Below are 25,236 nucleotides of genomic sequence, written 5' to 3' on the forward strand. Positions count from 1 at the left end.
CCACCTTATTCAATACCCCTTACTAAAAGCTAGTTGAGGCTGGCTAACTAATTTAAACCAATGATAATCATTTGAGAAAACATGCTGACAGGGGATCATGATACAGTATTAGGAAAACACACCATCCCCAAATACTCATAGTTAACCTACAGCCCTGAGGGGACACAGGACCCAAGCTCTGGGCATCCAACTGACCAGTGTAGGTGTGGTTTGGGAGATTGTCCTGATCCTACCTGTGCTACAAAAAGATCATTGGATTCCATTAATTAGGACTTCATCAGAGACTTTTAAGTATGGAGGAGCATGAAAAGGGCAAAAGTCAGATTGTAGTAACTACTAGAGATTAGGGGATAAGGAAGTTGAATCACGTGCTATAATGAAAATGTAAGACTAGTGATGTGTTATTATAGAACTTTCAGCCCTGAAGGTTTCCTAGCATTCTCTTGGCTGGAAGTGACCTTACCTAGAACAAATTCCTCATTTTATAGCTGAGGAGGTTAAATGAGTTTTCTAAGTGAATGACATAGACTAGAATCTGTATATTCTGATTTCTAGTCTTTTGTTGTTATTAAGTCATTTTGACACTTTGTGACTCCATTGGGGGTTTTCTTGGCAAAGATACCGAGGTGGTTTGCCATTTCCTTTTCCAGCTCATTTTGCAGATGAGAAAACTGAGACAAACAGGGATAAGTGACTTGCCCAGGGTCACATAGCTACTAAGTGTCTGAAGTCAGATTTGAACTCTGGGAGATGAGTCTTCCTGACTCCAGGCCCTGAACTCCATCCACTGTGCCTCCCAGCTGCATGATTTCTAGTCTAGTCATTTAAAAAGCAAAAAACCCCAAAAATATCCCCAACTATATCATGTTCCTCATACCCTGCATCCTTCCATCAATTTTTTCGTGTGAAAACACATTATGCTTTTGCTTACATTCTGTCTTATTTTATATTTCTAGAGAAAACAGTGTATTAACATTGGGGAAAATGCTAGTTTTGGAGTCAGACGACCTTGTCTTAAGTCCTGGGTCAGTCACTTCATATTATCTGACTTTGGGCTAGTCATCCAATTATTATGGGACTCTGTTTACTTATCTGTAAAATGAGGTCTTTGGATTATATGTTCCTAAGGTCCCTTCCAGCTCTAAATCTGTGATTCTAAATCATTTTATCTCATTGGACCTTTGTTTCCTCGACTAAAAAAATGTAGTGATTAGACTAGACAGTCTTCAAGACTTCTCCTTTTTCTTAAATAGTATTCTAAGATCCTAGTTTCTGAGACAAGCAGGGTTTACAAAGCAATACATTTTTGTTATCTCAGTTGAACCTTACAACAACCCTGTTAAAATAGGTATTATCAATTATTATCCACATTTTTTCAGTTGAGGAAATGGAAACTAAGAAAAGTTAAGTGACTTGGCTAGACAGTGTCACAGATAGAACTTAAACCCTTGTCTTACAGACTCCAAGACCGCTGTTCTTACCCATGATGTTACCTAGCTGCCTCTGAAAGTCACCTGGCTCAGGGTCTACATTGGTCGTAGCATCCCGATTCGCACATCTTACTACTGAGACTGTAGCATTTGTATAGAAGCATGTATAGAATCTGGCTTGACTGCTCCCACATTGTACACCTGTTAGTTGTCCGGTTTGATAGATCAGCTACTCTGTTACCCTTGTGGATAAACTAAAGCATGCTATGAACTAATTTCCTGGTAACTCTAGCAGAGGCTCTAATGTCTGAATCTCTTCTGCACTAATCCACTCCCACTCAAATTTGTGTGTGGATACTGCTTGGAGACCTACTAGATATTTAATGCCGGCAATTTTACCTAATTTTTACTTTACATGGCTTCTCACTGCTTCCACATATCCCCACTCCTAATAGGCTACTCTCTAGTCATGGATTTACAGTCTTGTACTTGTGAAGTTAAATGTTCCAACCCAAATATAAATAGTATATTTATCCCTTTTAAATTTCATTTATTATTAGGTCTGGACAAATGTTCTAAACTATGAAGAGATTGCTACATCCTAAAACTGTTGTCCATCAAGTTTACAATCCCTGCAAATATCCTGTCACCAGCCAATCTGATTTATATGCCATCACTTATTTTATCCAAGACATTGGCCAAAATGTTAAAGAGAGCAGGGCCAAGCATAGATCCCTGGAGCATTCCACTAGAGACCTCTTTACAAGCTGATATGAATCCATTGATAACTAATCATTGGTACAGCTCTTTGGACCACTTAACCCCTTGAGAGTTCACCTAACTATTATCAACTAACCCACATCTCTCTCTTCACAGGAATTAAATGAGAGACTTTATTGAATGCTTTGCTTTGCTAATATCTATATAAACTATCTTAATCTATCAGTTTGGAAACCCTGTCAAAAGAAATGAGGCTTATTCAGATGACCTGTTCTTGATGAAGCCATGAGAATTCTTCATTTTCACAATTTCTTTCTCTATGTGGACATCAACCATAATGCAGCCTAAAATGTTTTGAGAAATCAAAGTCAAGTTCACTGGCCTCTAGTTTTCAGACACACTCTTCAGTTCTGTGGCATCCCTTCTATTTGCCATGGTCTTTGAGAGATTATTGACAGTGGCTCAGCAATTGCATGAATTGGTTCTTTCAGTTAACAGGCATTGATTGGCAAACTATGGCCAAAGGACCAAATCTGGCCCACCAGCTTTATTTTAAAACATAAAAATCATTCTTAGCTCACAGGCTACACCAAAACAAGTGGCAGGCTGGATTTGGCCTGTGTGCCAACCCTTGCCCTAGAATATATTTCATGTGGGTCAAGTGACTTGGATTCATGAAGGGCAACTAGGTTCTCTTTTACTATCTTCCTACTTACCTTGAGAATCAACCCCTAACTATCTGTTGCCCAAAAGGATAGACAGCAGGCATCTTTTGTTATTAGGTTAACTGAGACATGCCTTAGTACCACCCAAAAAGGAACCACCAACCACCTGTACTTGCTTTTTCTTCCTCTGATACTTACTGGATGAGCTCTAATAACAATCACCTGTTGGTCTCCATCATCATTCTTTGGAGAACATGCAACTAACTGCTTCTACTTCACAGGGAACAACTCTTTCTTCTTGGGAAGAGCCTCAGGCCCAAAGGACTCATACAAACAGGATAGCATTGACAATTACACGCTGAGTTTATTATATACTTTAAGAGAAAAGCAAACTCTGCAAAATATATTCAATTTCAAGTATGATCTCCTGTCTGAAAATGAGTACAGAAATATTCATTTATTTGATGCTTAAGTTTAGAACACAAATAAAATAAAATTTGTTACTTACTCTTAGTGTTCAATGGGACAACTTCCATTTTTCTTCCTCATCACATTTTTCCACCCTTCAACTTCTTCATAAAGGTCGGAATTCTCCTTTGTCTCATCAGATCCTTTATCTTCTTTGTTTTTATGAGGCAACTTTTCTCCTGTTTGCTTTTTTAGGGACTTTTTATTCTTTCTGATAACCTGAAACATAGAAAAACACATGGAGCCCCTTTACCTCCTATGGTAAGAAAGAGACCCCCCTGAACTTTGAGTTCAGATAACTGTCACTCAGCTATGGCAAACATATAAATAGAACATAATCTGTGCAGGTTACTACAGATTTCTTCCTGTCCTCCATACCTTCTGGAAGTGAGATCCTTAGTTCTTTGTCATTGTTGCTCATCCAGACTCTAGACCTCTGAACCCTTAGTCTTTCAAATGTTCACTATCTCAGAGATCAGCACCCCACATGTGCTGAATAACTGAAATTTGCCCTCCAAACATAGATGTACATAGAGAAGCACATCCATTTCATTCTATAAGCATACTTATGCCTCCAAAGCCTTCTTAACACATATCCCTATATAACTGATACTATAATGTATGATGACATCTGACTCCTCCTCAGCCTTTACTAATATCCAAATTGCACATCAACCTTAGCATTCCCACACAAGTCACCATGTGATTATTTCAGTTCCTAATGATCTAGACATTCAGGGATCATATCTAAGAACTATATACTGGGGGCAGCTAGGTGGCACAGTGCATAAAGCACTGGCCCTGGATTCAGGAGAACTTGAGTTCAAATCCAGCCTCAGACATTTGACACTTACTAACTGTGCGACCCTGGACAAGTCACTTAACCCCCATTGCCCTACAAAAAAAAAAGAAGAACTATATACCAATGGGGCCTCAGAAATAGTTATGACACATAAAAATGAACTATCTTTAGAGAAAGTACATCCAATCAACTGATATCTAGGGACCCCAAATGTGGCAATACTCCCAAATGCCCCAGAGTATTTGCAAATCCGTTTCTACTCTCACTGTCTCATCTATAGAGCCCAAAGGTTGTTTTCCCATGGAGAACCATCTTCAATGAAAGACAATAGTGTGCTGTAGTGAAAAGAGTACAAAACTAAAAAAACCCAAACAAACCATACCTGAATTCTAGGGCCAGTTCTGACACTAACAAGCTGTGTGACCTTGGGTAAGTCACTCCAACTCTCAAGACCTTAATTTCTTCATCCATAAAATGGAGATAAAAATGATGTGTACTATCTATCTCCCTGGCTTGTAGAAAGGATCAAATGAGATAATGTTGATAACCCCACACTGATCCATTTAAATGTAATTGATATGGCACTAGTAGGAAAATGGGTATCTAAAAATCTCTTTCCTTCTTCCCCATTTGAATATCCTCCATTCCCAAGGTTCTTTTTCTTCTCAGTACCCTGAGAGTTGCCCAATCAGAGCTGTATTTTACAATGTCCTCAGCAGAATCTCTTTGCCTCTTGCCCTTTTCAGTCTTTTTTCTACACAGAACCAATCCATACCCAGCGCACATCTCTAAACTCAGTCACAAGAGCAGACACATAAACATTTTATCTAGTAAAATAAGCTAGATAGGCACGTTCTGTTGTCTCCCTTATAGTCCCCATCTGTGCTGCCCCTTCAAGTCTATATTCTTCACCCCCTTTCTGCCCAAACTTCTTTCCTGGAAATTTGCCTGGATCTGGCCTCACTCCTTCCTCTCACTCATCTTTCCCTTGGGGAAGATGTTGCATACCAGCCTCAAGTGGCCAGCAATTAGCTGTCTGCAAAGTGAAATATAATTTAAAATAAAACTTGAAGAAATTCACATAATACCTCACAAGAGATTGTTTCTCCATGCTCAGTCTATTCCCAGGCCACCTTGACAAACAAAAGAAAACTCCTTTCACTCCTCTGTCCCTTCCTGAAACTTCTACTGCCACTATTCTCTGAACATTTTAATGTCTACACATAAGGGGAGCTGGAGGGCACAGTGGATACAATGCTGGGCCTGGAGTCAAAAATACTCATCCTCTTGAGTTCAAATCTGGACCTCAGATACATTGCTGTGTGACCCTGGGCAAGTCACTTAACCCTGTTTGCCTCAGTTTCCTTATCTGTAAAATGAGCTAGAGAAGTAAACGGCAAACCACTCCATTATTATTGCTGGGAAAACCCTAAATGGGGTCATGAAGAGTTGAACACTACTGAAAAACACCTGGACAGCAACAACCACATGTAAAGCTGTGCACATACACCACTAAGGTATGTGATACTTTGTGGTACCTTGCCTTAAATTCATGTTCCTTGCCTTAGATTGACTAAGCTGATTCTTTCAATAATTTATTTCCCAAATTCCTATTAAGTGGAGTCTGATTATGTTAGCTTTGGGGAATGAACAAACCATGGATTGGTGTTGTCATAACTCTTATTAGTTCTACATGTGGTTCTAAGAGAAAGGGAACTCAAATGGGAGATACTTGTATTCTAGTCCTTTATCTTACCTGCTCACTACCTGCATGACTTTGGTCAATCACTAGATCTATCTCAAAAATGAGACAATTGAGGTAGAGGAATGCTAAGGCCCCTCCTAGCTAAATCTAGTAGGCTATGAATGAATCAATGGGTTGGAGTTTAAAAATGTGGCTTGCAGAAGGCAACCAGCTGTGCCTAGGAGGCAGCAGTAACATTGCTCACAACTAATTATCTCTTGGGCAGGTGCAGATCTGGAGGAATGAATCTAGAGAGGCTAGAATAGGTCAGAGAGAATTATCAGGTGAACATAGAATAGGGGAAATACACCTAATGGAGAAGACTTGGGAAGGTTGGAGGCACACCGGTGGTTCTGCCTTCAGGAACAGTGAGTCCCATGGAAAAGGTAGAAGCTGGCATCCTAATTCTATCCTGAGCCCTGAATTAAGAAAGGTTGTAGGGTAACTAGGTGGCTCAGTGGATAAAGCACTGGCCCTGGATTCAGGAGGACCCGAGTTCAAATCCAACCTCAAACATTTGATACTTACTAGCCGTGTGACCCTGGGCAAGTCACATAACCCTCATTGCCCTGAAAAAAAAGAAAGAAAGAAAGAAAGAAAGAAAGAAAGAAAGAAAGAAAGAAAGAAAGAAAGAGAAAGAAAGGTTGTATATGTGGGAATCTGGATTCTAGTACCTTGTTCCTGCAATGTTACCAGCACACAGGAACAATGATGAGGATGTTGGATAATTCATACACACACACATATATATATGAATATATATTATATATCTATATATAACATATATGAATATATATTATATATCTATATGTATATATAATATATGTGAATATATATTATATATCTATATGTATATATGATATATATGAATGGTAGATTAATGAATTCCCAATAGTCTTCCTAAGGAGAAACAGAAGGGACCCAGAGCTCAGAGGGTGAGTAAAATCAGTGGCAATTGCATGCCTGTCAATAAGTATGCGCAAGTGGGTCCATGACACTATAATTCTAAGTGCCATTTTCCCCATTCACTTGATCTTCATTTTGTCACTAAAATCACAAGACAACAGCAATGTTCTAGTCTTAGAGAGTTTCCCAGAGTACTAGAGCTTAAGTGACTTGCTCAGGGTCTGACTGCCAGTATGTATCAAAGATGAGAATTGAACCCACGTCCTTCCAGCTCTCAGACAAGCCTTCTATCTACTATACCATATTACTTCTCCAGCACTGGGGTTACAACCACAGAAATGAAACAGTCCCTGCCCTCAAGGAGTTTATACTCTGTCAATGGAAATAACATGTACATATATTTGCATATATAGTATATATACAAAATAAATGAAGGTTTTCTGGTGGGGAGGGCATGGGATGTTCTAACAGCTGGGTGCATCAGGGAAAGCTTCATAAAGGGTGACAATTGAGATGTATCTTGAAGATAACGAGGGAATCCAAGAGATGAAGATGTTTCAGGCCCGAGGACAGGCTGGAGGTATGGTCAATGCCTCATTGGGAAGAATAGCAAGAAGTCCAATTTTAATGGATTGCCATGTGTGTGAAGGAGAGCCATGTGTAATGGCATTGGGAAAAGGGCAGGAAGGGGACATGGGTCAAAGTTCATAAAATGTTAGAGTGAGGAGAAAAGTCGTAAAGTGGTAAGCATCATGGGCAGATAGAATGTGTACTAGATCAAGGAGTCAGAGAACCGAGGTTCAAATTCTGATTAAGCTACTTACTGTCTGTGTAACCAAAGGCAAATCACTTAATATCTCAGTATCTTAGCTTGCTCATCCATAAAATGAGTGGGTTAGACTATAGACAAGCTTTAAGTTCCCTTCTACCCTTACATCTCTGATCCTAGGATATTCCCAGCTTCTCTTAAAGACAACCCCAAATCTAAGGCTAAGCAACTTATCACACAGGTACCATTGTTATTGTTGGTGCATTCTTACCAGGCCCCATTCAATATACCTCCTCTCCTGCTTTCTCTCTCCCTTTTGTCCCTTCTCTCCCATTCCCTTAACTTTCCCCATTCATCTTTTCCTACTTTCTATTCTTTACCCTTTAATTAAATGGCATTCCTGCCAGACATTTCTTGGCCCTACTAGAAGATTTCAGAGCTAAAGCAGTTGTGGATCTACATTCTAAATTCTATGGGAAGTTTGGATTTTGAGTTCTCCTGAAATTTACGATTATTAGCTGACATAATAGACAAGACTGCCAGGCCTAGAATCAGGAAGACCTGAGTTCAAATCTTACTTCAGATATTTTCTGGCTGTGTTAGTTTCCTCATCTATAAAATGGGGATAATAAAAGCATCCACCTCCAAGATTTTTTATGAGATCAAAAGAGATAATAATTGTAAAGTCCTTCACATAGTGCCTGGTACATAGTAAACACTATATAAATGTTAACTATTTATTATTATCATTATTGTTAATTTCTTAGAGAATGGGAGAGTTTTACTGTCTCTTTTTTGAGAGTTACTAAGTCTTGACAAACTGGAAGATGAACTCTAAGCTTCTGGAATGTCTTTTGTATCTTACTATCTTTTTACAAATGCCTTGAAAATGTACTTCATATTTTAATGTCTCAGTTTACTTTTTCTCTTTTAGGAAGCAGGCTATAACACAGAGGATGTGTTAAAATCAATACCTGGCTCATCCAGGAAATGGCAGTGATTTGAATCAGAGCAGGCTAGTGCCAAGGGTGGGGAAGCCTACAAGAAATAAAGAGAAGGGGCAGAAAAGTAATTCAATTCAACAAACATTTGCAAATGCCTGCTATGTTCAAACCACTCTGCTGGGTCCTGGGATATATACAAGAACAAAAAAAACTAATAATCTCCATCTTCACATAAAACTCTTTGTATAAAAAAACCCTGTGTATTTATTCTTTGAAGACTATGAGTGAAGATAAGTAAATACAAGGTAACTAAAAGGGAGAGAGTATTAACAGCTATGGGTTAGAAAGATGAAAACTATAGTAAACTTCTCAGAGAAAATGGCACCTAAACAGAACCTTGAAGGAAATAAGAATTCTGAGAGGAAGAGATGAGAAGAGATTTTAAGCATGGGTTATTAATTGTGAGCATTCCTGACAACAGGAAATGGAATGGCAAGTTTAGGGAACAGCTGGTAGTCTCTATGGGTGAAATTCAGTTAGAGTTCACACTGGATTGGGAGTTAGAAGAAAGAGCTGGGTTCGCATCTCAGTTATGTTACATTTTTTTTTACCTTGGGTAAGTCCTTGCTAGAACTGTTTCCTCATTTGTAAAATGATGGGGATGGGTAGGACTAGAAGATCTCTAAGGAATGTTCTAGCTCTAAGATTTTGTCATCTTCTGGGCCTTCTTGGAGAGACATAAAAAACAGTACAAGAAAGCCTGACTTAAAGCAAAGACAGTGGGAAACAATAGGCTGGGGCAAATTCCACAGAACTGCAGCAGTCTGGGGTCCCTGTTTATTCTCCACAAAAATATCCCTATGGAGCAAGGGGCAAGAAATGACATTCATAAAAGGTGATTAACTCTGCAAAGAGCAGCCCCAGAAGCCAGAGGGATGCGGTGATTTTCCTCTGCTTCCAGTACTGGTCAGGTACCACTCCTTCAAACAATCTTATCCAGTACACAGCTAGCAAAAATGTCAGCAGCGATGGCAATAGCAGGAACAGGAATAGCAGCCACAGCTGCAGCCACAGCCATAGCAGTACCTTCAGGGAGTAAGAAAGATGCAGGGGATATATACTTGTGTGTATCTAGGCACACTATATTGCTTGGTGGGCTTCAGATAAATATTCATACTTCATTCTGGTTCTAGGGTATGAATTTTTAGCCTATAATTCTTTAAAATTTATTATAGCTTTAAACTTAATTGGGTGAAAATATTTATTGGTGGGGGAGGGGACACAATTACCCAATTATCAAAGCTAGAATGAATATCCTAGGAGGGACACTAAAACTATCTTTAAGTACTGAAAGGATTTTATTATGGTAACTCTTAAAACAATAATGAATGTTATGGTCCCATGGTCTTTTTTTCTTTTTCTTTTTTTTTAACAATAGAATGGAACCATATTATTTCCCATCAGAAAGCAGGTTTGCGTTGGTGAATAAATTTTTTAAAAAATCAAACCACATTCTCTAATGTTGATAGATTCTGTATACAAGCCTCTGCTCCTGAACATTTTTCCACCTTGAAACATTTTTTTAAGGGGAGGGGAGGACAATGAAATGGAGCTGTGGGAACTAGCATTAAAAATATACTGGCATTTTCCCAAACTGGGAGTGCTGACAAGCATAATCATATTACTAAAATCACATCAGCAATGAGATAAATGAAATAAAAACATGATCTAAGAGTGTAGCCTGGGTAGTTGATGCTTTTGTTCAGAAGATGCAGCATCTCATTGTGTTAATCTGTCCCCCAAAATGGGACATAGCAGAAAACAATGTGAAGGAGGCTTTTAAAACACATCATTGAGATTACAGCACCTTTTAAAATAAACAGCACCGAATACCAACACAGGTAAAATGTCATTGTGAGACTGAAGATCCGAAATTCAACGGCATGCTTTATAGCTTTCCAGTGTGTGATAAAATCTGTTCACCAGATGTACTATCTGTCTCCTGTGTAGCATACTTGAGCATCATCTAGGCCTGAGGCCCATTTATTTCATGTAATTGCCTTCCCCGTGCACACCTTAGGGCACCCTAATTCTCCACTTTATTCCAGGCACTGTACAGGGTACCATCTGGTAGTTTTAAGCTCATCTCATTTTATTGCATGACTGCAGTGGCTATATTCAGTCCTACAACATGCTTTCAGTGGAGACAGACTTCTTACTGCCAGCTATTTATTTTTGCCTGAAATAAAGTAGCCCTTAACTATACACATGCAGAATTTGCACGTACGACAGCAGCACCGTCCCGGCCCAACATAGGTTGCTGGTTTGCTGCCTGACAGCCTAGAAACAATCGGGCCCTGCCAATGTGGAGGCACAGCTGTTAACTTGTAGAATAGGGCTTCTAAATTCTTCTCCTCCTTCTGCAAGGAATGATATCCTTTTTTTACTATCTCATTTGTATTATTTCAGTTCAGAGGAGTACAAAAAAATAAATGTATTGTATCACATCTGGAAAAGTACTACTGTGAAATGGCTTAATATATAAAGCTACACACATCATTATGAGCTTCATCACTCATCTGGAGCCCAACTTTACCTCTGTCCCTCATCAAGCTGACATTTGTTCGCTATTGTTTTCTTTAAATTGTTAAGTTATTCTTTGTGGAAATTTACAGGATTTTAAAATTAAGATTTCAGAAATTTTTATTTGGGATAAAGAATATAAATCTTGTACCATTCAGCTTGTCTGGATCTGGTCCCTAATGGGTACCCCTCCACCTCAACCGGACCACAAATTAGGCATGACATATCTTTGCAAATTCATCTCTCTCTCTCTCTCTCTCTCTCTCTCTCTCTCTCTCTCTCTCTCTCTCTCTCTCTCTCCCTTCTTCTCTTATCTCCTTCCTCCCTTTCCCTCTTCCTCCTCCTCCTCACTCTTTCATTTATTCACATATAGCTGCACGAGAAAATTTAACAAAAAGAACTTGGTATGTTTTGCAAATTCAAGCTACCCTGCTATACACATCTAAAATGGAACTGTTTTTCACCTGGTAGCTACTTCTTCACCTAACTTTTGTAATTATATTTCCTATGCACCTTCTCTTTAGCTGATACTTCCTCCCAGATCAAAGATGGAAGTCTTTTGGCTACTGATATAACATCAGAATATTCTGGGACTAGGCTAGGAGGGCCTTTGGGTTGGATGAATGAGGAGGTCAACTCACCTGCTCTTCAAATGTGTCATCTCTGCATGGTCAGCAAGATTACAGATCTTTGGCCTGAGATACACAGATTTCCATGGCCATCCATAATTGATCTGCTACCTGGCTCTGGTGATCTACATAAATAAACAAACAAGGGAGGAGAAAAAAAACCCTGGCCTTCTAAGGAAATCTTTGCTTTCTATGGTTTCAGTTGCCTTTCAGTGTGATAATCCATGATAATGTCCAGGATAGTATCTTCAAACAAATCCTCAGAAGATGAATCTGAATCTCTATGTTTCCCATGTGAAAAAAAAAAATGAATATTTAAGGGGGCAAAAGAGCCTGGAAAGGGATCCTTTTCACGTGGATTCTTTACATGTTTTGCATTCACTGGCAATGACAAATGTAGCTAAATGCACCTGGTTGTAGCTGTCTGCCTTGATCTAAAGCCTGTTTGAATGAAAAGAATAACTCCTTCGGTTATTTATTGTCGTAAACAGAGTTTACTTTGCTGTTTTTAACCTCAGCAGAAATCAAAAATGCCAGTCTGTGATCAGACAAACTGATGAGTTCTCAGCAGCCTTTACAAAGAGTCTTTGGCTGATGTCTTGTAAATCAGTTGGAGATGTCCAGTGACCAAATAGATTCATATTTATTTTCCTGAGAGGTTTTCCCCCCTTCTTTAGCTCCTGAGCAATCTCATTCTATAAAAATGTTAATGCTGGTCTGAATATGAAGGGTAATTTTTTTCCCCCACGGCTCTGTCAAACATATCTTCCTGATAATTAAATGTGCATCCTTGTGCTCTAAGAGAAGTGTTGTTGAACAAAGCAACCACAAATTCAACTAACCTTTGAAGGATGAGGGTGTCAAAGTGTAAGCAGATGTTTTAATTTGCACAATGCTAAGATTTTTGGGATGCCAAATGTTCCTAAAATAACTATTGTTTCTAGACAACAGAAGAAAGGCATTCTTAGGAATGACCTACAAGAATCCCAGTTTCAGAGACAATGTCTTATTCCATTGAACACGGTATGCAGAATGAAGTTCAGGAGGCTTTACTGCATTCAGCATCTGATCAGGAAATATCATTCTATGCTTAGAATAAATGTTTTCAAGAGAGTGAAAATTTGAAAACCTCCAAATATTTTCTTAGGCAACTATATTGATATATGTGCATATATTAATACACATACATATACACACATGCACACATATATGTATACACAAACACATATGGATATACATATGGATTCCTCTCTATAGCTAAATTCTAGGTGAAGCCAAGGGACATATACTAGCTGTTGTATGTATATTATGTATGGTAATAAAAGCTTTTAAAATGATTTAGGGCATGTGTGCTATAAAATGAGGATGCATACTCTAGCCATGAAATTATGGTATTATATTGTCCTGGCTAGAGATTCTTAGATGAACTTCTTTTGCAGTGGTGAAATGTTAGAACACATTTGTCATAAGGGTATGTATGCAGGAGAGATTTATATCAGACATAAGGAAAAACTTCCTGACTGTAAAGACTGTGAGAAAGTTGAAAGGTTTACCAAAGAAGCCTTGGAATCTGCCTCCTGGAGATTGCAGGAACTAGAGCTGAGACCCTTTTTATTTTCAGTATTTGGAGAAGAATGGCCTTGATGAGTGTTTTTCAACTTTTTTCAGTCCATGAGTAGGCTGGGCACTAACCTCCAGTGCCTAGTCCAATATAAATATATATATCTATATATATATATATATATATATATATATATATATATATATATATATATATATATATATGTATATATATATGTATATATATATGTGTATATATATGCCTAAAGATAGAGATAGATCTATATCTACATCTACATATATATACACATATCTATATTCATCTATATATATGTCTGTCAATCTAAACTGTGAAGTTGCCAGGTGATCCAAAGAACCAGGCATCAATTTATTCATTTATATTGCCCTACTGCTGCCCTCTTCTGTATTCCAGCTTTGAAACCCTTTCACACATACACCTAACTATTATTCTTGCTCTTTCCCATCATGGTATCTTGACTATCTTCTTAAAATTGCTAAGGAGAATGAGGAAATCCACCATGTCATGATCAATCTAAGAGCATCTTTGCGATTTGCTGAAGTTTCCAGAAATACTGGTTGAGGAATGATAACTACAAATTTACTGAGAATTGACTGATCCCCTTCCCAGGCCGATGAATTGCCTGAGGCTAACCAATCTTTGTCAATTCCAGACTCTTGATTGATTTATGGATCTCCCCCAAACAAACTATCCCCTCCCAAAGATTCCCCATCTTACATTAAGTAGTTTCTATCAAAAGTTAAGTAGCTTAACTCAGGAACAGTCCTATAGATTCTTTGTTGTTGTTGTTGGGGCAATGAGGGTCAAGTGACTTGCCCAGGGTCACACAGCTAGTAAGTGTCAAGTGTCTGAGGCTGGATTTGAACTCAGGACCTGCTGAATCCAGGGCTGGTGCTCTATCTACTGCGCCACCTAGCTGCCCCGCTATAGATTCTTTTGTTAAAGGTTCATTTACATTAAGTAAAGTAGTTTCTGAACATGACTCTAGAACACTCTTTTGGTTCCCTTTTGTTCTGTTACCCCATAAAAACCCTGTCCTCAGTTCCCATCTTTGGGTATTCCTAGCTTCTTGCTTTGTGATACCAGGAGCTATAGTTCCTCTGCCCCGATTAAAGACCTTATTTCTCCTATATTAATATTAACATATTATTAATATATTAATTGTTTCCTTAATTTCCAGGTTAGCAGGAACAGTGGACTGTCAGTTTTATAGGACTCTGATGTTCTGTCAATGTAAATTGGGATTCCATGAGAAATGTGTGATGTTAGTGGATCTTCTGTAAGGAGTTTCTGCCCTTCCCAATTTAAAAGAGAAGCCCTCTGATCTAAGCAGGACTGTGCCAGACCTCCCTTCCTTTATCAATTAATTCAGACTCAGACTCCCATTTCAAGTCCAAAGGTATCTGAAAGTAGAAGGAAGAGCCTGAGGGTATGTGTGGGAAGAGGAAGGGAGGGGGGAACAAAAAACACATTCTTTCACTTCTCCATTCCCAAGCACATGATCTTGCTCCAACTCCTAAAATATAAATAAACAAACTGATGGGGGTAAGAGAAAAACAAGAAGAGCTGCTATAAGCTGGAACTTCACCTTATAGTTTTGTTTCATAAATTCCTATCCTCTATTTTACTGTAACTTTAGTCCTAGCTAATATGGCCCATGGCTTTGACCATGGCTTTGACACCTGCATTTATGGATTTGACCAATATGTTTGTAGTCCCAATGGCTTCTGTGGCCCATTAAGCTTAGGAAACACTAGACTAGATGACCTCTGGAAGACTTTTTCCTTATGTAGTTCTTCCTTTCCAGTCTTTTTAGTAAGACATGGTGGGCCCTGAGCCAATGAAGGGCACAATATTCTCTGATTTCATGTTCATACTGCTTCAGGGTAGGGCACAGCTCTGATTAGGAATACTCTCAGTGAGTAATACTGTGATGTTGAAAGAACAAAGTCATTGCACTCTTGCCCTCTCTGTCTGTGTAATGGTCACCAACAGAAGCATAGACAGAGTAGGCCTAGACGATAAATAGCAACATGGGACAAAGGCCAATATCAAGAGAGTTCTTGATAAAGGCAGCAAGAAATGAAACAATGCCTTTGCCTTCTTTGCAACTTTGCATAATGTCAGCCTTGAAAATGCATATTGTGGCAAGGGACAGGACCTTACCACCCCCCCCAACATTAACCCAACAATACATTGATACCAGGGGAAGTTCTTTGTTTATTTTATCTGAGGTTAAGGTCTGCCCAGGACTTTTGGAAGAGAAGGATGAAAGGATGCCAGATACCCATGAGACCAATGGATACAATGGGAGGCAATCTACTCTTGCACTGATTTGATAAAATATAAATTCCTTGATAATAGGTATTATTTGTGTCCATTCGTTCATGTATTTATTTATTCCGTCAATCATTTGTTTATTCATTTTGTTCATTCGTACATCCATTTATTTGTTTTGTATTTTCTATTTGTATCATCAAATACCTGCATGCCTAGCCTAGCACATAGAAGGTGCTTAATAAATTCTTGTTAATTCATTAATTCTTCTTCACAAAGTGAGTGTTGGCACTTACTACAACTCTACTGTTTAGTACTGTGTTCTACATAAATGTGGCATAGTAAGGAAAACCCAGTGTAGAAACGTCGAGAAAACACTTTCCAAGGCCATTTAGAAACAAAAGTGGGAATAAAAAGTAATGGAGGAATTAATAGAATCATAAGACCATAGAGCTATAAGGTACCTCAGCTCCCTCAACCCTCTTATTTTACAGAAAAGGAAACTGAGGCCCAAGTTAATTGATTTGTCCAAAGTCACACAGGAAATAGAAGTATGATTTGCCTCTGCCTCCAAAGTTAATGTTTATTTATCATACTGCCTCTGATTTCAGATTATATCCTGCAGTTCAATTCTACATCAAGATGTTTGTTAGCTGGTCCCAGTGATGCAACTTTAACCACTTCCATACTTCCTATACTCGTATTCATGTAGGAGGACTCAATTCCTCAGAGAAAGGCCTTCTCTCTCATGATTGCCTTTCCTCTACTACGTTGTCAAGAAAGGGGTTTAATATGGGAAAATGTCTGGACCTGGCTTTTTCTGTGATTTCAAAGTCAAGATCTCAGAGCATGAAAGCAAATTTTCATTACTGATACATTTTTATAGCAAAAAATAAACTTTAAAAATAGGTGCTGGGAATGGGGGAGGGGGAAGAGGAGAGGATGAGATGAGATTCTAGGCTCCTTCTCCTGAGATTTGCATCTAGAGAACACACCACCCTTCCTTGCAGCTGAGATAGTGAAGATTAAAAATTAGCCACTGTATAGTACATGAGCAGTAACAATTTTTCATAAAGATTTTTACTACACATTTGGGATTATAATTTCAATATTATGCAAATGCATTTTATGAATCTGTAATACAGAATGTGTACTGGCGTTAATGTGCATTAGCGGGCGATCCCATAAAGGCTCCAAAAGAGCCATTTTGGTGTCTGCTTTCAACATGTATTATGAATAATAAGTAAAATGTTCTGGTTTAGAAACAATAATATAATGATCAGGATTCTTCTTGATATTCACTAGTGTCATATTCTTTCATGGCTCCCAAGGAATTCTTCTTCCATTGTTAAGGCACTAGAGGCTGGTTCTTAACCTGTATATCTAATTTTATATCCCCTGCTCTTAAATGGGATGTGAAAATAAAATAAATGCACTTAATGCATGTAAAAATGATTTTTTTCGATCTTATCTCACTGGTCTAAGTCAAACTGTAAAATGCTGATGGTAGCAAGCCATCTATAAAAGATTGCCTCTCCTCCCCATTTATTTGTTCCTCTGGTTCATCATATGGGTAAGCAAAGAAAGAACTTCTCTGTCCCCCTACCCCTTTTCTTAGTATATTGCACATTCCAGTCCTGGAAAGCAACATGTTATGATGTCACACAACAGCAGGCATCTGGACTTCAGAGTCTAATCTTGGCTCCAGCTACAATTGTGTGACCTTGGGTAAATCAAATGCTCTGCCTCTCTTGGTCACAGTTTTCTCATCTGTAAAATAAGAAGGCTATACTATGAAATCTTTAAGATCACCCATCCAGCTATGAAATTAGATGATTTCAAGTCTATGATTCTTTGTTTTCAGAAGTCTTAGGGAAATGAAGTTTTCATTCATTTATGTAGAGACTTCAAATCTATTCTAATATTTCTTTAAGTTTTGGTGAACCAATATGATCACAGACTTTCCATTAAAATGATGGAGGAACCAACCAATGAATCAAAAAATATTTATTAAACACGAAATATGTAACAGGCATTGTGCCAGTCACTACAGATACAAGCATATTATTGAAACCATCTTTATCCTTAAAGATCTTATATTCTATGAGGAGAGGCAACATGTATATATCTAAGTATAAACAAAATATATACATGGTATACAAAGTAATTTGGGGGTAAAGGTTAGAGCATTATACACTTGAGGGATCAGAAAAAGTTTAATGTATAAGTTAATGCTTGAGCTGAGCTTGAAAGAAATAAGGAATTAGAAGAAGCAAGGGAAGGAAAAATACAGAGAGAGAGAGAGAGAGAGTGCTCATGTGGGACAAACAACTCAAAGTCACAGAGCTCAATGTGTGACAAACAGTAAAAAGGCTTGTTTGGCTAGACAATAGAATCTGGAAAATGGAATAATGTATAATAAGCCTGGGGAGGTGGGCTGGGAAGGACTTTATGTGCCAAATAGAGTATAAATTCAACATTAGAGTTACAGTAATGATTAGAAATTATTGAATAAGGATGTCCCTATCTAATAGGGTGAGATGGTAGGATTTGTACTTTAGGCAAAAAATTGTTAGTTGTGGGAAAGATTGACTGGAGAAGAGAGATATTTGACAGAGGAGGACCAATTAGGTGATCCAAAGTCAAGAACGTAATCTCAGTGAAAACCAGAAAGAGCTATGGGATGGGAATTTAATTGAATAAGAATAATACTAAAATAAATGTTCAATTAAAAGGAAATTGAACTCAATTATAATGACTAATGTAGGTCCCAGAAAACAGGTAATGATAATAGATATTAGTAGATATGTGCAAAGATTATATATATATATTTTTTTGGTCAGGCAATGAGGGTTAAGTGACTTGCCCAGGGTCACACAGCTAGTGTCAAGTGTTTGAGGCCGGATTTGAACTCAGGTCCTCCTGAATCCAGGGCCGGTGCTCTATCCATTGTGCCACCTAGCTGCCCCCAAAGATTATATTTTGATAGAGAGATAGAAGATATCGGATACAAAATACTACATTTGCTATCAGTTGTCAGTGTTTAAGTGTTTTTGCTTAAAGTTTTGTAACAAAGGTGGGATTGTTAGATGGGGAGGCTATATTTGAAAATGACTGTAATATAACAACAAAAAACGATAAATAAAGTGTTTAAAAACCTAGATAAATGAATGCTCACTTATTTTCCTGAGATTGTGAGGTGACTTGGTAGATTGTGCCTCAGGACCTGAAATTAAGAAGACCTGAGTTCAAATCCAACCTCAGACATTTACTAGCTATGTGACCCTGGATAAATTACTTCATCTCTTGTCTGCTTCAGTTTTCTAATCTATAAAGTGGGAATAATGATAACCTCCTCCTGGGGTTGTTGTGAGAATCAAATGAGGTAATATTTATAAGCACTTTGCAAACCTTAAAACACCGTATAAATGCTAGCTGCTATTATTTCCTACAAGACCTTGACATAATACTAGATTTAAAGGTACAGTGGATATCATGACTTAGGTTTTAAAAATACTGATATGGTAGACTGGTTGGATTATATTATGCATTGGGGAAAGATGGGGTTGAATAAATGCCTTTGAGCCTAACTTGAGAAACATAGTGTTCACACTAAAGTTCTGGTTCAATTCCAATCAATATCCAATTGCCTAAAATTATTATTTTCATAGAGGAATTTTTATTTCTTTCAGATTCTTCACTATCTTAAATGGAATTCTTTATAAAGAACCAAGGGATTTCCTCCTGAGTGAAGAATGGAAAAATGAATCAAGTTTTCAGAGCTTTCAATGATGATAGCCCCAAAATATATTTTTCAAGGGACAAAACAACACTTATAGTTAAGAAAGCAGGCATATCCTTATGTAAAACTCTTTTTCTACTTCAGAACTCAAATATTACCTAGAAGAATATCATGATGTACTAAATTATGGAAAGTATCCTAAAGGACAATATAATTGACTTCAGAGATTAGCTATTATATTGTCCAATTAAAGAATATATCCATACATGTAACAAAAATTAACTCTGAAATCCTATTTAATTTTGTTTTTCTTTTCTTAACCTTCTTCCTTGTATTTTTGTTATTTGTTATTATTGTCATTTTGTGTCTTTTATGACTATAAATCCCTTGAGAACAGGTACCACACTTTATTCATTCTCATATTCCCCACATCCTTTAGTATAGTGCCAGGCATGGAAGATGGATTCAATAAATAGTTGTTGAAAGAATGAATGAGAAAGAGAGAAGCAGTGTTATTAATGCTTAAAGTTTAGGAAGAAATAGGATCTTATGAAGAGAAGAGACATTTTATATGGTGTCCAGAAGGAAACTGGCAAAGCTTTCACTATTATTCTCCTAGTGCTCCATTAAGGTCAAACATCCCTTATCATTAATTGCCCTTTGGATGTACACAGATGGTTGGAGCCTCCAAACATGGCAGTCTAATGGACTAAGACACTGGAATCATGTTAACTTTGAAAACCCTTGTGTTTGGGTGCTTGAGACAAATTCTGAATAGCACTAGAGTGTGGTTCTCAGAGATTAATTAGAACTGTGTTGTAAGGGACAGCTAGATGGCACAGTGGATAAAGCACTCACCTTGGATTTGGAAGGACCTGAGTTCAAATCCAGCCTCAGACACTTGACACTTATTAGCTGTGTGAGCCTGGTCTAGTCAGTTAACTCTCATTGCCCCGGGGTGGGGGTGGGGGGACCAAAAAAACCTGTGTTGTTACACTTCTTATCTTAACAATCTCTCTGTGGGCAAAAAGTAACAGACTAATAGTAATTGATAGAAATAGCCCAAGAGGAAGGAAGAACCTTGGAAGACAAAGATCATGATTTCTCTGCTGATCCAGGCTTTATTTTGTTTTGTTTTGTTTTAGAAAAATCACAAAGATCTCCATTAGAAAATTCTCCTTCCTTGGCATGGCTGTTATGTGCTCATCAAATAGAAGGTAGCTGTGCTAAAATGGTGTCTTTTCAGGAACATAACGATAAAGGCTTTTTTCTTTTTGCCCTATTGCTGAAAACATTTGTATAAGCAATTTCAGTAAACATTTGGAGAATTGGAAGTGCTTTTCCCTAAACATGTGGTTCTTTATGAAGAGGTAATTTTTATCTATGTTCTACTCAATTGAATATTTATAAGTCTGTTTGACCTCAAAGGTACCTGTTCTCCCCCACCCCCCCAAAAAACAATTGCTCTGTAAAACTAAAGTAAGATTTATTTAGTTACCCTTTAGGACTTTACAAATTATTTTCATTTTCTCCCTCTGAATTTGTTCCTAGTGTAATCCTAAATTTTTCTAATTTTCTGTGTTATTGCAATTAGCCAATTTTCCCTTAGTTACACAAATAACCACCTTATAAGTTGGAGGCTGTAAATCATTCATCCATTAAAAATACCATTTCCTTGTACTGCAAATTCGATTCATTTAGAAGAGAAAAAACCTTGGCATGGAACAGAATTATGCAATGTCATGGACACATTAACATTTGGATCAAAATTTTACATTGTGTCAGCCAGTAAACAGTATAAATGGTTCAGATTTGCAATAAATAATTGTCTATTAATACTCTGGCATGCTGTAGCAAATTAAAGTCTCACTCCAGTAAGCACAGCTTGTAGGTAGACGCCAGGGCTTACCAACACAAGTGTCCCGCAACATTTGAACAGGAAGAGCACATCATGCAGTGTTACTATGCAGCTCTCTTTCCAGCAATGGGAACCATATATGCATATTTAAAGAGCTAAGCTTATAAACACAGGAGGAAGACCCAGTGGGCTTTTCCGGGAGACAGTGCAAGAGACATGGGGAACTGTAATTTTGTGACAGCAACAACAGGAAGCATCTCTGTGGAGCCTGAGGAGGGCATTCCTCTTATTCACAGAATGCTGTGTGATTGCAGCATAATTTACACATTGGCAGTTCAATTTCCTTACCCAGAAAAGTGCTCTTAATGTTTGGTTTTCCATCACAGCAGGTCTCAGGGAGCAGGAAAACAGGGTCATGGCTGGAGCAGCAAAGAAATAAGAAGTTTTTGGATGGATTGACTGATCTTCACCAAGTTTCTGAACCTCCTAAGACTCATAAGAAGGCTGGTCTATACACCAGTAACCCCAGTGCCCCCAAAGACTTCCTCTTAGTGCTCTGGCTTAAGTCTCTGAAGGCATCTAAGGCTTTTGTTGAAATGTCAATATGTTATCATTTATTATGAATTTATATAAGGCTTTATATTTGCCAGATGATTTGATGCCATCATTAAAATCTGTATCACCTTTATTATCCTACATTTTTTCCTCTATAAAGTTAAATAGGTCATTCAAGAAATTAAGACAATTACAAAGGTAACCAGGTATAGTAGGGAGAGCCATGGGTTGGAAGTCAGAAAAGCCAGGTTCTAGCCCTGTCTCTTATAAACTGTGACACAGCATCCTCCAAGCTCTGAGCTTATATCCATGAAACTCTATCTTGGGTTCAGCCCCCACATCCCCCAAATCATATCTCTTTGCATTATTTTACCTCTACCCTGAGTTTTCTGTGAGCTATTAGAATATACCTTTAGATAACTCATGTCTAGGGCTCCATGACTGTGGGTAAGCAGGTACCCAGATCCATGTAATGGCTCAGTATTCAAGATAACTGGGCACATCAGGCTCTCACCAGCCTTTATTCCAGCTTAAAGAAAATACAAAAACATGTGAAGGATTCTCAGTAACCTGTAAGAAGTTGATACAATTCATTCCCTCTCTAGCGAGCTCTCCCACTTGCTGTCCTAGAGCCCCATGTGATTCCCTACCTTCTTATCATATACTTAAGGTCTAGGCTCTCCTTGAAAGGGAAATGAACTCACAGTTACTAGGGAAACAAACCTTGGTCATTATGATAAGGTCCTTTTTCATCCATGGGCTCATTGAAGAGGCCTCTAGTCTTATGGCAGTACCCTAAGGACTTGGACTTCCCCTAAAAGGAAAATTATTTAGGGCTACTAGAGAGATAGCCTTCTTCCCATCGAACCTGTGCACACAAATAGCTCATGGTAGTAGTTGAGTACCAGTCTTCCCCTTCATGTCATTGGCAAGTTCTCCTGTTCCTCTCACTACAGGGTATCACATGTGTAAAGAATAAAAGGTTGGACTTTGTGGCTCTTGAACTTGAGGGTGCTAGAGAGGTAACCCTGAGGTTGGCCAGTGCCAACCCCAGAATTCCCTTTCCCTATATATAGTAGGCTAGGTCCTCAAACTCTCAAAGCAAATAAAATGATCCAGGAAATTTCTGTTTCTGTATAAAGGAGGCTAGGATTCAGGATGTCCTATCTCTTGACAATATGACACCCCCTTTTCAGGGTCATACTGTTCAGAGCATATACAACAGCAAAATATTTATGAAACTGCCTCTTAAGGACCGGGCCAGACATTCAGTAGTCCAATTACTTGGAGTTCAATAACTTGACTCAACCACTGCCCCAGCTGCTATCATCTCTGGGACTAAGGTGAAGATCCTTGGAGGCCTGTGACAATACATAGATACTGCTCAGGGATCAAGCAAGATTCACTCTTAGGTATACTTAGTTCTCTCTGGATATCTCTAAAACTGGGGCGGGGGAAGGTCAGAAGGGTTGACTTTGCAACTGACTCCCTTTTTTATGATTCCAGGATAGCCCTAAGCCACAAAAGGACATCAACTAATTGATCCTTAATATATATGAATTGACCAACATAATCAGTTCATCCTTAACTGATGACTTAAAAAGATGCCCTCATCCACAATGAGGTATATGGCTCAGTAGATGTCCCCCAGTCTTCTTAACAAGGTTGTCAGAGGGTATGTCCATTCTTTCCACAAATAATCAAAATTCCAAACAAAGACTCTCTACCCTGGAAGCTCATTGAGTCCATTACAGAACTTCCCTCATCAATCCTAGTGGTCTTACCTTGGACAAGTTGCTTCATCACTCTTGATTTAAATTACCTCATACAAGGTAACTACATGAAGAGGCTGAACTGTGATCTTTTTAGCTATGAAAATATAAAATATCTGAAGTGGAAGAACTTGAAATAGAGAATATTAAACAATAATCCTCAGAAAAAGAAATTGAAATAGCCATAATTGAATTACCAAAGGGGACAAACAACAACAACAACAAAATACTGGTCTAGACAGATTTATAGGTAAATTCTACTAAATTTTTAAATAACAATCAATATCTATAACACAAAGTATTCTCAATACTTGGGGAAAGAAATCACTACCAAACTCGTCTTATGAGACAAAGGTAAGGCTAATGCCTTCATTAATGAAAGATGAAGCAAAGAAAGAAAACTTTGGAGAACTAATAACTACCTATTCAAAAACAGCAAATAACCATAGCAATATATCTAAAAAATTATTTACTATGATTGCATTGGATTTATACTAAGGATGCAAGGATGAATCAACATTAAGATCACAGATATTCATATTAAAAATAAAAATGTAAAATCCTGAACTAGATTATAATATATCCCAAATTAAAAAAAAACACACATTCAATTAAATTCAAAAAATGTTCACTTAAATTCAAGAGACATTTTGTAAGATCCATTCATTTTCCAATCATGGAGCTTAGATTTACAAAGAAGAATAAAATAGAGACATTGGCTCCAAGAAGTTTACAGTGTAAGAGGGCAAATGACATGTGCACAAGTAAATATAATTAAAAATGAAGTGTGATAAGTATATTAGAGAAGTACAAAAAAGGCTCTGTTTTGGGAGTTCAAAGTAAGTGACATCACTTCTAATTTAGGTAGGGTTTGTTGGATTTGAACAGGTGCAGAGGGGAAGGAGCCATTCCAAGTAGAGAGAACAGCAGGAGTAAAGTTTCACAGATTCATAGAATTTCTGAGCTGGAAGGAACCTTCCAGATCACCTAGTCTAGGGACTTGACATTTTTCATGTATCATGGACCCCTTGGGGAGTCTGGTGAAGTCCATGAGTCTTTTCTCAGAATTATGTTTTTAAATGCATAAAATAAAATACATAAGAATACCAAGGAAACCAATTACACTGAAATAGAGTTACCAAAATATTTTTAAAAGAAGTTTATGGGACCCAGGTTAAAAACTCATCATCTAATCCAATACTGTCATTTTAAAGATAAGGAAACTGAGACCCAGAGAGTTAAAGTGGCTTGCCCATGATGACACAGCTAATTATGTGGCTGAACTGGGACAATAACTCTAGGGCAAGTGGTCTTTCATCAAGCTGACCCTTTCAGGAGCTTGAAACTCACAGTTTGTTCAGAGAATACTAAATACTTCATTTTGTTTGAAGTATCAAGCGACATAATGGGGAATTATATGAGATAAGGCTAGAAAGATAGATCATGTAGACCTTTAAATGGAAGAGGAAGTTGCACTTTATTATGAAGATGATGAGGGATATTAAAGGTAAAAAATGTTTTGTATTGCCCAGGGAATGTCAGGATCATATTATCATCATAATAATTTGTGTGGCACCTCCATCACAACAACCCTCTGAGGTAGGTAGTAGAGTTATTATTGTTCTTAATTTGCTGATGAGGAAATTGAGGCTCAGGGAGACTGATTATGATCATCTTTAACAACCATTTATACAATAAATATGGAGAGTGCTTTGCTGGGTTTGTAGTGGCTATCCATTTTATTCTTTGCATTTTTATATGATCAATGCTGT

The sequence above is a fragment of the Dromiciops gliroides genome, chromosome 3 (genome assembly GCF_019393635.1).
Source record: "Dromiciops gliroides isolate mDroGli1 chromosome 3, mDroGli1.pri, whole genome shotgun sequence".
Classification (NCBI taxonomy): domain Eukaryota; kingdom Metazoa; phylum Chordata; class Mammalia; order Microbiotheria; family Microbiotheriidae; genus Dromiciops; species Dromiciops gliroides.